We start from the raw sequence: 16,623 nt of genomic DNA, 5'->3' as shown, positions 1-16,623 counted from the left end.
CCCACACAATTCTCAGCTTTCCTCCTACAGATCAACCCATCTCCCTCTTTGCGACCGAATTGACTCTGGAACGGCCATTTTCTTGGTTTAGGCCGGAGTCATACAGATTGATTTCCCGAATCTAAGCACCCCCTTTGCAGCGGTGCATCTGTGTGAGGTTAGGCAGTTCGCTCAGTTCGAGGAATCTCCATCGCACGGTGATAGACACATTTTTATGTCCGATTTGTCTCGATTCTATATATTGTTAGGGCTCATTTTTGTACTTATTATGGTGTTTTATTTATTTGTAGTTATTTTTGGCTAATAAACATTTTTGGAAAAAATTGGCTCGAAAAGTTGTCGGAAAGCACCCGGAGGATATTTGCTATTCGGACTCTCACTTTGGATAAGGGGTAACCTAATTACTAAGGGGTATCCCATTTCAAGGCAGTTGCTAATCGCACCCCTACTCTGGATAAGGGGCAACCATCTTCAATATTTCAAAAATCAGGTTTTTGGCGGGAAAATAGTGTAGTTAAAGAACAGTTTTGGCAATCGTGATTTGGAGGAGTTTGAGGTCGATAAAACCTCTGATTTTCATAGGATAGACTCCTTATGGGTCTAGGAATCTGATATGGGTGTTTAAATCGATTAGATTGGGCTCAATCGACGGATTTTTCTCACAACATAAAGTATGGAAAGTCACGTGTGTGACCTGTTTTAGGGAATTTAGAGAGATTAAAGCGCTGTAAACCTTCCCAAAGATTTGTATCTATCTAAGGAAGAGTTTAGAATAAAAAGGAAAGCTCAGAAACGCGTAGAAATCCTAAAACAAGAAATTGCCGCAACTTGGCCGTGAGCTATAATTAGTGATGGAGGTTCACACTAATTAGTGATGGAGGTCCACCGAGCTTCCCTCGCCTCTATTCAACTTACGTTAACTCGGATTAATTCCAGAGGGGTTTGCTTAAATTGTAACGAATTCCCGTTCGAAGGATTAGAAGCTGGTCTAGAAACAATCTAAGTAGAGCCATCATGTTTTTTGTTTGCTAGAAATCAATAGGTTTGATTTGGTTGAGTCGGCCTTGATCTGTGTTTGCTTACCCTTCCAATTTAGAAAATTCTATTGTATGCCTGAACGTAAAAGAGACGCACTAGGTAGATTTGTTAAAGAGAAACCTAGTAGTTCGAAGCGTCTCGATTACCTTAATCTAGAAAGTCCGCCTTTTGAAGAGTATGTTTTTGAACGTTCTTTGACTGAGGAGAGAATCCCTGTTGCTCCGATAGCGCCAGAAATGGCAACTTTGAAAACTTTGTTGAATCCAAATAGGACTACCCGTCCTTCGTGTATTAAGTTAGCTGAAACGGAGGCACCCTATGAACTGAAACCTGGGACCTTACAGATGCTCCCAATCTTTTTAGGGAAAGAAAATGAAAACCCTTATTACCATGTTAGGGATTTTGAGGAAATTTGTAGTACTCGAATTAGAGGCTTAGATGATGATGCTTTGAAACTTAGGTTATTCCCATTTTCCCTGAAAGATAAGGCCAAGTCGTGGCTGTATAGTTTGGACTCCGAGTAAATTGAGACATATGAATAACTTACATCTGTCTTTTTCAATAAGTTTTTCCCTAGGCATAAAATATCGTCTATTAGGACGCAAATATGCACATTTTCACAACAAGAAGGAGAATCTTTATATAGGTATTTGGAAAGGTTCAATGATTTATTATCCCAGTGTCCTCATCATGGTTTAGAAAAGGTTAGGCTAGTTCAGATCCTTTATGAGGGTTTAGATTATTCCACAACGACCATGGTTGAGTCTCTATGCACTGGTGGATTTGAAAACCAAAATGTTGATGCAGCGATGGAATTTTTTAATGAAATCGCCGAAAAAACCCAGCAATGGGAAAATAGTAGGGCACCCCAGAAAACAATTCTTTTAAGTAGAGAAAACGTTAATAGGGTAGAAGGAGGCTATGAATCAGATGCCAAAATTACTGCTATAACAAAAAGGTTAGAAGCCTTAGAAGTGGGCCAGACTAGTGGTAGAGTGGAGCCTTTTTAGGAAGCCTAGAATATTGAAGAGCAGGCCAATGCTCTTTATAATAACACTAGATTTGATAACCGTCAAAAGATTGACCCATATTCAGAAACCTATAATCCTGGTTGGAGAAAGCATCCGGACCTTTCGTGGTCTAAGGGCCAAAGTCAAGGTCGGTTTAGTAATTCTAATGCTCCCCCAGGTTTTGGCTATACTAAGAATCCTTCAGAACTAGCTCAGTTTCAGAATTAGTCAGATAAGAAAATCCTAAGTTTAGAGGAATCTCTCGCCTTGTTAACTCAGCAAACTGCAAAATTCCAGTTATCCGTAGAACAGAGTCTACAAGCTAGTAACAGGATAGGACAAGAAAATAGTCAGGCTATTTCCGAGTTAAAAACCTAGGTTGGTCTTATAAGTGATTCTTTGAGATAAAAAGGTAAGTTTCCTAGTCAAACACAACCCAACCCTAGAGGAGTTCATGAATTAGAACCTTTAAAAGTGGTAGAGTTGTAGACAATAAGGTAACCATGCCCGATAGTGAACATACTGTAGTTCACCCCTCAGGATCTCACCTCACAGGACCAGTAGCTGAAGAGACTGATAAAGTTTCTGATGATGTGAATTTGGTTGAAAGGTCTGATTTTAGGCCTAGAGCCCCATTTTCTCAGCTATTAGTACCAACAAAGAAGGAATCGAACTTTAATGATATAGTGGAGGTTTTTAATCAAGTTACCATAAACCTTCCCTTATTAGATGCAATTAGGCAAATTCATGCTTATGCCAAGTTCCTTAAGGATATGTGTACGCGAAAGCGAAAACTTAGCGTCCATAAGAAAGCCTTTTTAGCTAGTCATGTAAGTTCAATCATTCAGAACACCACAACTCCAAAGTACAAAGACCCAGGTTCTCCTACCATTGCTTGCACAATAGGTAACTTCCGGGTAGAAAAAGCTTTACTTGACTTAGGAGCCAGTGTGAACTTACTGCCATTCCATGTATACTTACAGCTAGGACTTGGTGAAATGAAACCTACTCAGATGACACTGCAGTTAGCTGATAGGTCTGTTAAAATCCCTCGAGGTGTTATCGAGGATGTTCTTATTGAGGTCGACAAGTTTATTTATCCAGTGGATTTCGTGGTCCTAGATACCCAACCTGTCCCTGACCCAGAGAACCAGATACCTGTGATTTTAGGTCGCCCATTTTTAGCTACGTCTAATGCGATCATTAACTGTCGAAATGGTGTGATGAGTTTATCTTTTGGTAATATGACTATGGAGATGAACATTTTTAATGTCAGTAAGCAACCTCATGAGCTAGATGACACATGTGTTGAGGAGGTGAACATGATAGAAGCCTTAGTTCAGGAGTCATTACCAAACATCTTGTCTGAAGACCCATTAGAAAGTTGTCTATCCCATTTTGGTTTAGATTTTGACGACGATAGCACTATTGAACAGGTGAATGCTCTATTAGATTCTACCCCTGTGTTAGACACTGATAGATGGAAAGCTAGGTTCGAACCGTTACCAGTTTCTGAGACTACCCAATTTCCTTCTTTAGAAGAGCCCCCAAAGTTGGACCTTAAACCACTACCCGATACTCTAAAGTATGTGTTTTTAGGCCCATCTGAGACTTTACCTGTGATTGTAGCTTCCAATTTGGATAGTGATCAGGAAAGTAGGCTAGTAAATGTACTTCAAGACAATAAGGAAGCTTTAGGGTGGACTATAGCAGACATTAAGGGTATAAGTCCTACTGTGTGTATGCATCAGATTCATTTAGAGGAAGACTCCAAACCTTCTAGGGAGATGCAACGTCGACTGAACCCTAACATGAAAGAGGTAGTTCGAAAAGAGTGCTTAAGTTGTTAGATGCGGGTATTATTTACCCAATTTCAGACAGTAAGTGGGTCAGCCCTGTTCAGGTTGTCCCCAAGAAATCAGGTATCACTGTAGTCCAGAATGATAATAATGAATTAATCCCAACCCGAGTGACCACGGGATGGCGTGTTGTATTGACTATAGGAAATTGAACAAGGTCACAAGGAAGGATCACTTTCCCCTTCCTTTTATCGACCAAATGCTAGAGCGATTAGCTGGACATAGTCACTATTGCTTCTTAGATGGCTACTCCGGTTATAATCAGATCGTTATTGCCCCAGAAGACCAAGAGAAAACCACTTTTACCTGTCCCTTTGGTACCTTTGCGTATAGACGCATGCCTTTCGGGCTATGTAATGCCCCTGCAACTTTTCAGCGTTGTATGATGAGCATATTTTCTGATATGGTAGAACGGTTCTTAGAGGTCTTTATGGATGATTTTTCAGTGTTTGGTTCATCTTTCGATGAGTGCTTGCATCATTTGACATTAGTGTTGACTAGGTGTAAGGAAAAAAATTTAGTGCTTAATTGGGAAAAATGCCATTTCATGGTTAAATCAGGAATTGTATTAGGGCACATCGTCTCTTCAAAGGGTATAGAGGTAGACAAAGCCAAAGTTGACCTTATTAAGACTTTACAGGTCCCAAAAACCGTAAAAGATATTAGGTCATTCCTAGGGCATGCAGGTTTTTACCGTCGATTCATTAAGGATTTTAGCTTGATTTCTAGACCTCTTTGCAATTTGCTTGCAAAAGATGTTAAGTTTGTCTTTGATGATGCTTGTTTAGAGGCTTTTGAGAAGCTTAAAACTTTACTCACTACTGCCCCGAGATAGTCCAGGCACCTAACTGGAACCTACCCTTTGAGATTATGTGTGATTCTTCAGATTATGCTATAGGCGTCGTTTTAGGACAACGAGAAAACAAATTACTTCATGTGATTTATTATGCTAGCAAAACTCTGAATGATGCCCAAATGAACTACACAACTACCGAGAAGGAACTTTTAGCCATCGTGTTTGCCTTGGATAAGTTTAGGTCCTACCTATTAGGTTCTAAGATCATAATCTATACAGATCATGCTGCTTTGAAATACCTTTTATCTAAGAAGGATACCAAACCTAGATTGATTAGATGGATCCTATTGTTACAGGAATTTTCCCCAGACATTAGAGACAAAAAGGGTGCAGAAAATGTAGTAGCAGATCACTTGTCTAGGCTAGTTGTTAGTTCCCCTAGTGATTCCCTTCCTATAAGGGATAGCTTTCCTGATGAACAATTGTTCTCTGTTTCCCAATCACCTTGGTATGCAAATATAGTGAATTATCTTGTTACTGGTCGAACCCCTCAACATTGGGGTAAGCAAGATCGTTCTAGGTTTTTAGCCGAGGTTAAGCATTTCTTTTGGGACGATCCTTATCTGTTTAAGTATTGTCCGGACCAGATTATTAGGAGATGTGTATCTGAGAGTGACCAGTCTAGTATTATCTCCTTTTGTCATGAACATGCATGTGGGGGTCATTTTAGTGCTAAGAAGACTGCTGCTAAGATTTTGCAGTGTGGATTTTACTGGCCTTCGTTGTTTAAAGATTCCCATAGTCATTGTGTTTCTTGTGAGCGTTGCCAGAAGTTAGGAACCATTTCCCGTAGAAATATGATGCCTTTGAACCCTATTTTAGTGATTGAGGTCTTTGATGTGTGGGGCATTGATTTTATGGGTCCATTTCCTATTTCGTTTGGTTATCTTTACATACTTGTCGTGTAGACTATGTGTCTAAGTGGGTTGAGGCGGTTCCGTGTAAACGAATGACCACAGGGTCGTAGTCCAGTTTTTGAAAGAGAATATACTTACACGTTTTGGTACGCCGCGAGCTATAATTAGTGATGGAGGTTCACACTTTTGTAATAGACCGTTTTCTCTTTTAATGAAACAATACGGTATTACCCATAAAGTAGCAACCCCATATCACCCTCAGACTAGTGGTCAGGTAGAGGTTTCCAATAGGGAAATTAAACGTATTCTAGAGAAAACAGTTAATCCAAATAGGAAAGACTGGTCGTCGAGGCTTACTGATGCCTTATGGGCTTACCGTACTGCGTTTAAGACACCCATTGGAATGTCACCTTATCGTTTAGTGTTTGGCAAGGCATGTCACCTGCCTGTTGAGTTAGAGCATCGAGCCTATTGGGCTATTAAGAACTTAAACTTTTCACTTGACAAGGCAGGAGCTCAAAGAAAGCTCCAGCTCAATGAGTTGGACGAGATTCGTAGAGATGCATACGATAGTGCTAAGGAGTATAAGAACAAAATGAAACTTGTGCATGATAGGAATATTTTACGAAAGTCATTTTCTCCAGGTCAAAAAGTTCTTCTGTATGACACTCGTTTGCATCTATTCCCCGGGAAGTTGCGCTCTCGGTGGACCGGTCCTTTTGTGGTCCGTACTGTTTTTCCTCATGGCGCTGTTGAGATTGAGACACCAGATGGTAGTAGTTCTTCGAAGGTTAACGGTCAGCGATTGAAGCCCTTTTTAGAGCCTTTTCCTACAGGTGGTTGAGGAGGTCCCTCTGGAGGACCCTGTTTACCTTGATTGACCATCGAGGCGATTTTGTATGTTGTATAATATTTTTTAGGTTTTTGGTTACACTTCACCCAGGTACTATCTTTCCGACTTCTCTCTTTACTATTTCCTCATGTTACTTATATTTTTGGTACTGTTCTTTGATTAGAAACATTGAGGACAATGTTAGATTTAAGTTTGGGGGTGGGGTAGAACTTTTTGTTACCTTTTCGTTGCAATAAATAAACTCCAGAGCCTAGAAATTTATCCCTATTAAGGATGGCACTAACCAATCTAAGTGGATGGAAGCATTTTGGTTGTAGGAGTTGAGGAACCAATCTGACTAGATGGCAACATCTAAAGAGTCTATTCATAAAAGCACAGAGCTCAGGTGTTAGAAATAACATGATAGTTTCACCATATCTCGTTGAGTCCTTTTCACTTCTGTTTTTATTTTGTTTTGTTTTTAAACTATGTTTCTCTAAGTGATTAGGTGGGGCTCACGATTCAAGTTGTTACCAATGCTAGGGTGAATTAGAGTGATTGAGATACAAAAAAAAAAAAAAAGAGACCAGACCATCAGACCAACTGGAATAAATTCAATAAAGTCGACCACTGGAACCCTTGTATATGCCAGTTGTGTTGACCTAGAGTTAGGATTATCACACTGGTTCCCTTGTATATGCCAGTGTGTTGATATTAGTCAGACCGTATCTCAGTCCATTAGGATAGGTTCATTTTGGCGGAGGCCTTCAGACAGATATGAGAAACACCGTTCACCTAGTAAACATCAAAACCATCTATGTTTTTCTATATCCATCTTCTTGATCTATCCATGTGATTAGTTTTGACTCCGGATATTGATGTCCATAGTGCGACTATCTGAGTAGAGCTCTGTCACTTCATATGAATTTTAGTATGCTTGAGTGCAAACTCGTGTACAACAATTGGAATTTCGCATCAGGGTACTTCCTCCTGTAGTCAATAAGTATGCCAACCAAGGAGATTCTTTAGTGCCTTCCAAGGTTCTGTGTAGATAGCTAGGGTCTGGATTATAAAGGTTTTGTGGGTATACCTCTGGTAAGCCCTCCGGAGATAACACTCCGCCACTAGGGACACCTAGGGGTTTAAAGGCTTATTGCATACGCTAAATGCAATCGACGATGCCTGCGATAGTGAGTTAGGATTTTATTTCTATTTTATTTTTGCTCGAGGACTAGCAAATAATAGGTTTGGGGGTATTTGATAGACACATTTTTATGTCTGATTTTTCTCGATTCTATATATTGTTAGGGCTCATTTTTGTACTTATTATGGTGTTTTATTTATTTGTAGGTATTTTTGGCTAATAAACATTTTTGGAAAAATTGGCTCGAAAAGTTGTCGGAAAGCACCCTGAGGACATTTTCTATTCGGACTCTCACTTTGGATAAGGGGTAACCTAATTACTAAGGGGCATCCCAATTCCATGCAGTTGCTAATCGCACCCCTACTCTGGATAAGGGGCAACCATCTTCAACATTTCAAAAATCAGGTTTTTAGCGGGAAAATAGTGTAGTTAAAGAACAATTTTGGCAATCGTGATTTGGAGGAGTTTGAGGTCGATTAAACCTCTGATTTTCATAGGATAGACTCCTTATGGGTCTAGGAATCTGATATGGGTGTTTAAATCGATTAGACTGGGCTCAATCGACGGATTTTTCTCACAACAGAAAATTTGGAAAGTCACGTGTGTGACCTGTTTTAGGGAATTTTAGAGAGATTAAAGCGCTGTAAACCTTTCCAAAGATTTGTATCTATCTAAGGAAGAGTTTAGAATAAAAAGGAAAGCTCAGAAACGCGTAGAAATCCTAAAACAAGAAATTGCCGCAACTTGGTTGTGAAGAGAAGGAAAGAGATTTTGGAAGATTTGGGAGAGATTTAATCGGTATTTTTGATATAAATAGATGTCTTGGGTCATATAGAAGAGGTGTCGAGAGTTTGGGAACCTAAGGAGAGCCAGAGAAGAAGAAATCAGAGCTTTACCAAACTCTGTTTCTGCTGCTGCTGCTGAAGAAGAAGAAGAACGCGAAGAACATTGATGCACGATAAACAGTCGCAGAACAGTGTCGTTGTTTAACAGTTGAAGAACATTAAGCTGTTCAGGGCAGTCGTATTATAGGGTCTTAAAATCAGTTACAAAGCAACAGTTTTCTGTAACAGTTCCATTGTAACAGCTGTTTTGCAACACCAATACAGTGTTGCAAACAGTCTGTGTTATTACTTTTCACTCTTTTGATCATCTTTATAGCAACAAACACATATTTTGAGATCATGATTAATATGAGGAGCTAAACCCCATTGCTGGGGCGATAGAGGAAGCTATTTTTCCAACAAAAAGTGGTATATTCTATTTTATTTTTTTATTTGCAATAATTATATGATTATTTTCCTTGAACTATTATTGAATATGATTTTTATTTGAGTGATTGTGATTGTGATTTATTTTGATGGAGTATGCTTAGTTTTAAGACTTTTGATGCTTCATACTTGGTATTTATAATTATTACTTTTTAAAATCTACTTGTTGCAATATTTTAGAATCAAATTAAATAAGAAAATTGCATAAATATAAGTATTGGTTTAATCACTTTGAACTTGGAAAATAGTGGAATCTTAGCCTCAGTGTTTCTTTTAGTATTGATATCATCTTTGATTGAGTTTGCTATAATTTTTAGTGAGTTTTCTATTTTAATATTAGAATTTAAGCCTAATTAATATCCTTCACAAGTCTGAGAATCGAACCACTTTTACCACTATCTACAAATCACATCACACGGTGATTCCCTCATTTCCTAAAAAACCAGCAAACCGTTTTCCCCCTTCCACACCCTTGGCCCCGCCATGCCAAGCCATATTGGCATCCCTCAACCGCGCTGCGTCAGAAAAGCAACTGTTTCCATCCAGGAAGTTGTTTCCATCCAGGAAGTTGTTCCCAAACCCTTACATCTCTTGGAAAGCACAATAGATGGAGCTGGGGACTCCTAGCCACTGTTCGCTTGAAGGATGTCCAGTTTGAAGGCATACTAATTAACACAGCATCTCCGCTTCAACGTCCTCCAGCAGCGACTCCGCTTCAACGTTCACTCCGACAGCTGCTCCGCTTCAACGCTCGCTCCAGCAGCCGCTCCGTTTCAGCGTTCTCTCCATAAGCTTCTCTAGGATTCGAAGACGAGGCTTTAGCGTTCAGCTTCTTAAGTTTCAACATCTTCTCCAAGATCCGAAACTGTTTCAACGCCGCTTCTTCCTGCAAAGGGTCGTACCACCACGCTCCCCATGTCAAGGATCATGATCACAACCAACCAATCTTCGGAGTCATGGCCTTCTTTTGATCCATCTCGCCAAAACTCGTGATCATGGACAGTCTGCTCGCTTACGCATCCAGCTAATCCTTTTACTTCCACGGATGCCCATACAATTCCATCCAACCTACTTTGTTACCACGACAATGTAGTCTCTTATGATTACATCTGCTACCAAGAACTGTTGCCGCTCATCTGCTGATACCAGCCAGAGCTTCACCACAGCAGCAATCGCTACAAAAATGGAAACATGCAAACCATACTTGAGGACTGAGGATATACATGGAATCCCTTCACTGTCAAATCTCAGAAGACACAGTCAACCAAAAATCCATAGCCACAACAAGGTCATCTACTCTACAAGGGTGCAGCGCAAGAATATCGTCACCTCTTGATAGATTTGGGAAACCTACAATAATAATACTGCAAGTGCACAGCGTCTAACTAGTAGACAATGGCAAGTACAGGTCGTTCCGATGAGGAGTGTGAAATACTCTACCAACTAATATCGAAAGTAACTAATCGACAGGATAATGTTTTAACGATTTTTAGAAATTTGGAACAAAATGAAATAATAATAATTTTAACAATAAAAATAAAATGGGAATGAGTTATTAGGATTTTCAGTTTCCACCAATTAATTATGCAAACTCTACAAATTGTTAAAAACATATTTCATGCCTTTTCAAATACTGTTTCTCTGCTGTAATTTTCTTCGCTTTATGGGTAGTGATTCTAAAGCATTACCTATCAATCCTAAAGCATATCACGTCAAGGGATTTAACCAAAGAACGCTATATCAATTGAAAAGCATAAATAAATAGTGAAATCACATGAACAATAAAATACCAAGTTATATGAAGAAAAATTACTAGTCATTCAAATCATTATTGAGCATATAAATATAGAGTTTACACAATTTATTGGTTTCTACCTAAACCCTAACATAACACTAGCTAGAAATGGCTTTCTCAAAAGCCATAAACATATTAATATTAAACTCTAGCTAATGGAAAATGAAGAATCGAAAACAAAACTTCAAAACCCTTCCTTCCTTGCGGCCATGTGGCCGGGTGCCTCCCCTCTCAAATATTCGACATCCTTTTTATACACCTTCCCTTTCTTTTATTTCATTAAACAAAGTATCAAAATAAATTATTCTATGAAATACTTGCACACAAGTTGATGTCGTCATCAGTATCTTTTCCCAAATAGTACTGCCACCTCATTCTTCCAATGAAATAATAAACTCTCCTTATTTCCAAAATCTCCCAAATTAAGAAAGAATTATTTTATTTCCAAAATAATCTCACGTGTAAACATTCTTCAGTTAATTCTTCACATGGCAAATAAATTATCTTTCCCGGTGGAGTATTTGTAATAAAGTAAGAAAGATAAAATACTTCTCATTTTCAGTTTGCATGTGCCAACCCCATTTTGATTTCAATTCCTTTGTTGCGTTTGTGCCTCGCCTATGAAACAATTTTATGCTGCTGATATATATGGAGATACCGGGCCAGCTACATTTTGTCATTTTTTTCATTGTAGTTGCTGATATATGGAAATACCAGGCCAACCTCATTTCATCATTGTGGTTGCTGATATATGGAAATACCAGGACAACCTCATTTCATCATTGTGGTTGCTGATATATGGAAATACATGGAAATACCAGGCCAACTCGGCTACTGATACATGGAAATACCAGGCCAGCATAATAAGTGTTGCTGATATATAGAAATACCATGCCAGCATAATTGATCATTGTGGTTGCTGATACATGGAAATATTAGGACAACCACATTTCATCATTGTGGTTGCTGATATATGGAAGTACCAGGCCAATCACATTTTTCCATTTTTGTCGCAAACACCATTAAGTCTCACATTTTGCTGTTTATTCGCTGGATGATCGAATTCACTTGTACTTTCTACAAAAGAACTAAAATAGTATTAGTAACTAACATATTGTATCATAACTAATATAAATATGGGTATAAAATGTAGCATATACATGCTTATCAACACCCCCACGCTTATATTTTTCTAGTCCTCGAGCAATACAGAGATATTATGCAATTGATTTTTTTTATTTATTTATTCTAAGAAAAGTGAAAACCTGCAAAAATATGGATAATTACCCACTCCCTCACACTTAAACATTACATTGTCCTCAATGTAATTGAGTCATCCAACATAGAAATTAAGATGGGAAATACAAAAATAAACAATAAAAATAAGAGATAGAGTAGAGAGAACAAATCTGATGGGTTGACTCCCATGAAGCGAAATTTATTTATTTCCCTACTTTCCAATATCATGTAGTCTCAAACAAGGTGAGGTTGGTACCCCAAAGTAGACATCCAATCATATATATAGAGTCTAAAAAGTTGAGGATCATCCCAACTAATCCGGTCAGCTGAAGATATGTCCCTGTGAACACTATAAACCTCCAAAACGGTATGTAAATTCATTCTCAATCGAAAACTGTAAGTGATATTCTCAACAAATTCAGATTGTTTGACAGTTTTTATTGGCGGAACACGCTCTAAATCAGGTTCTAAATCAGCTGAAATAATTTCCGTGGAACAAGAGCTCAATGGAGAAATAATATCACGACTCATAGACCCATTATCATCTAAAACGGTTTCATTATTAATATCATCAAGACGAAAAAATTCAGAACTTAATGGCTTAGGGTCAAGGTCGGATCTTTCTCGACTGATGGAACTAGTCGAGACTCGGACAAAACTAGAGGTTCTAATTTGGGGTTCCATTTACTAGTGTCTAGCAACGATGCGGAGTCTAACAAGGCATTGACTTCACAAATAACACTATCATCATCAAAACCAAACCCAAAATGAGCTAAGAAAACCTCTAATGGATCTTCCAAGTGGCTCTTGCAAAAGCTTGTCGAGTACATACTTGATTTTCGCCCATAGCACTTCGGACTAAGGTACCTAAAAAAATCAAGCAAACTGCATAAAAAGACTAAAATAAATTTAAAAGAAAAATAAAAATAAATTATGTACAAAAACTAAAAATAAACTATATACAATGATATCAACAAAAGAGTATTTTGCAACCACTCCCCGACAGCGGCGCCAAAAACTTGATAGGTTTGGGAAACCTATAATAATAATACTGCAAGTGCACAACGTCTAACTAGTATACAATGTCAAGTACAGGTCATTCCCACGAGGAGTGTGAAATACTCTACCAACTAATATCGAAAGTAACTAATCGACAGGATAATGTTTTAACGATTTTTAGAAATTTGGAACAAAATGAAATAATAATAATTTTAACAATAAAAATAAAATGGGAATGAGTTATTAGGATTTTCGGTTTCCAGCAATTAATTATGCAAACTCTACTAATTGTTAAAAACATATTTCATGCCTTTTCAAATATTGTTTCTCCGCTGTAATTTTCTTCGCTTTATGGGTAGTGATTCTAAAGCATTACCTATCAATCCTAAAGCATATCACGTCAAGGGATTTAACCAAAGAACGCCATATCAATTGAAAAGCATAAATAATCAGTGAAATCACATGAACAATAAAATACCAAGCTATATGAAGAAAAATTACTAGTCATTCAAATTATTATTGAGCATATAAATATAGAGTTTACACAATTTATTGATTTCTACCTAAACCCTAACATAACAATAGCTATAAATGGCTTTCTCAAAAGCCATAAACATATTAAAATTAAACTCTAGCTAATGGAAAATGAAGAATCGAAAAAAAAACTTCAAAACCCTTCCTTCCTTGTGGCCCTGTGGCCGGGTGCCTCCCCTCTCAAATATTCGACATCCTTCTTATACACCTTCCCTTTCTTTTATTTCATTAAGCAAAGTATCAAAATAAATTATTCTATGAAATACTTGCACACAAGTTGATGTCGTCATCAGTATGTTTCCCCAAATAGTATTGCCACCTCGTTCTTCCAATGAAATAATAAACTCTCCTTATTTCCAAAATCTCCCAAATTAAGAAAGAATTATTTTATTTCCAAAATAATCTCACGTGTAAATATTCCTCAATTAATTCTTCACATGGAAAATAAATTATCTTTCCCGGTGGAGTATATTTATAATAAAGTAAGAAAGATAAAATACTTCTCATTTTCAGTTTGCATGTGCCAACCCCATTTTGATTTCAATTCCTTTGTTGCGTTTGTGCCTCGCCTATGAAACAATTTTATGCTGCTGATATATATGGAGATACCAGGCCAGCTACATTTGGTCATTTTTTTCATTGTGGTTGCTGATATATGGAAATACCAGGCCAACCTCATTTCATCATTGTGGTTGCTGATATATGGAAATACCAGACCAACCCCATTTCATAATTGTGGTTGCTGATACATGGAAATACCAGGCCAACTCGGCTGCTGATATATGGAAATACCAGGCCAACATAATAAGTGTTGCTGCTATATAGAAATACCAAGCCAGCATAATTGATCATTGTGGTTGCTGATACATGGAAATACCAGGCCAACCACATTTCATCATTGTGTTTGCTGATATATGAAAGTACCAGGACGACCACATTTTTCTATTTTTTTCGCAAACACCAGTAAGTCTCACATTTTGCTGTTTATTCGCTGGATGATCGAATTCACTTGTACTTTCTACAAAGCACTAAAATAGTATTAATAACTAAAATATTGTATCATAGCTAATATAAATATGGGTATAAAATGTAGCATATACATGCTTATCACCTCTCTGTCTAGAAGACGCTTTCAACACTTTACGAGGCCGCGGAGGATCACAAGCCTGCTCAGAGGAAAACAACTTCAGAAACTGAAGAAAGAATACGACTGGGGACTTCTCATCGCAGTCCATCCCGACGACCATCAAAGACTCATGAGATAACTCCAGAGATGCGGCTGAAACATTTTCTTGAAGAAACAAAGGGATCCATGATAAACAACATAACTCTCTCATTCCTACCACTTCACTATCCAGAATATTTCATCATGTAATTTCTGAGCATCCCAGCGTCGCATCCAGAAGAGTACGACAATCTTGTATCAAATACCGTGGATGTGGATTCAAGAAGATGTAATGAAAATAGGCTACACATGGGGACTACCAGTACGGGGCGCTTTCACCCCCCTCCACCAGGTTATTTATGATTTCAACATCATCACTGTCGAAGTTTTACGAGCCGCGGGAATTTCTCAACACGAAGCCGTACATGTGCATCAAAGACTCCAAAATCATGCCACAGAGATACATTCACATGTTCGGTCGTGCCATCGGATCTAACAGAAATATAGTCGGGGACTGCTCACCGCATCCCATTCCATACGATAGTCCAAGATTCAGAAGATGGTTCGAAGGATGTCTTTTGGAACAAAGTCCTTGAAGACTTGATAGAAGCACGTCGGTAACGAAACGTCTCCCAACTCATCTATTTCATCCAGTGGCTCCGGAAGATTTCGACCATACAAGCATCCACAACATACTGTCATAGCAATCAGAAGGTCCAGGCACTAAACAACCTAAAATCAAGGATGGACTGACAATGCAACCACATCCATCCGTCCCAAGAATGCAACAGAGTTTGGTAAATTTTGGAATCCACTGGAGAGATACTACAGACGAAAGCACGGATCCGAACAAGCAACAGAAAATAGAAGAAGGTCAATACCCCTTTTCATACGGATGGAGTTTCTAGAGTTTGAACAGAATAAAGTTTCCTTCTTGCTCCATGAACTGGAATAGAGGACTCGTCGCGACTATGCTACCCCGGGCCCGCAATATCCCTCCTGAATTCTTCCTTAGTTTCACTGTCGGGCCGTTTTTCACCTCCTTAATATTCCCTCGTATGAAGATAGGAAATTCTTTTCCGGTCAGATGGAGGGGCAGACCGTCAAAATCCGAGTTTGTACGAGAATTCTACAACGATTCTACTAAGGAGTGCTAATTAGGGTTTCAGCATCCCAAACCCTGAATTCGACAAAGTTGTCAGGCGTCTTCACCACTGTTTGGTAGCCTAAGTTCCAAAACCAGTTCCCATCCTTCCACGGAACTGAATCCAGTCGTCATCCTTCCACGGAACTGAAGCCAGTCGTCATCCTTCCACGGAACTGAAGCCAGTCGACATCATTGCACGGGTCCGCAACATCCCTCCTGAATTCTTCCTGAGTTTCACTGTCGGGACGTTTTCACCTCCTAAACGAGCTCAAAACCTAAATATTTCCGAGTACGTAGATAGGAAATTCTTTTCCAGTCAGATAGATGGGCGGACCGTCAAAATCCGAATTTGTACGAAAATTTTACAATGATTCTACTGAGGAGCGCTAATTAGGCTTTCGGCATGCCAAACCCTAACTTAGACAAAGTTGTCAGGCGCCATCACCACCATTTGATAGCCGAAGTTCCAGCATCATCACCATTTCCACTATTCCAAGCCGACCGATGCTAACGGCTTCTTTCCAAGCCGACCGATGCTGACGGATCCATTCCAAGCCGAACGATGTTGACGGCTCCATTCCAAGCCGACCGATGCTAACGGCTCCTTTCTAATCCGAACTATGCTGATGGCTCCATTCCAAGCCGACCGATGCTAACGGCTCCTTTCCAAGCCGAATGATGTTGACGGCTCCATTCCAAGCCGACCGATGCTAACGGCTCCTTTCCAGGACGAACGATGTTGACGGCTCCATTCCAAGCCGAGCGATACTGACGGCTCCATTCCAAGCTGAACGATGCTGACGGATCCATTCCAAGCCGACCAATGCTGACGGCTCCATTCTAAGCCTACCAACGCTGACGACTCCATTCCAAGCCA

General features: G+C 39.0%; 1 pseudogene; it reads right to left on the bottom strand.

The window, feature by feature from the left end:
• Positions 1-1,635: 1,635 nt before the first annotated feature.
• LOC113292048 lies at positions 1,636-1,735 on the bottom strand (annotated as a pseudogene).
• Positions 1,736-16,623: the final 14,888 nt, after the last annotated feature.

This window comes from Papaver somniferum, chromosome 6, assembly GCF_003573695.1.
Source record: "Papaver somniferum cultivar HN1 chromosome 6, ASM357369v1, whole genome shotgun sequence".
Taxonomy (NCBI): domain Eukaryota; kingdom Viridiplantae; phylum Streptophyta; class Magnoliopsida; order Ranunculales; family Papaveraceae; genus Papaver; species Papaver somniferum.
This window is presented reverse-complemented; position numbering and strand designations above follow the sequence as displayed.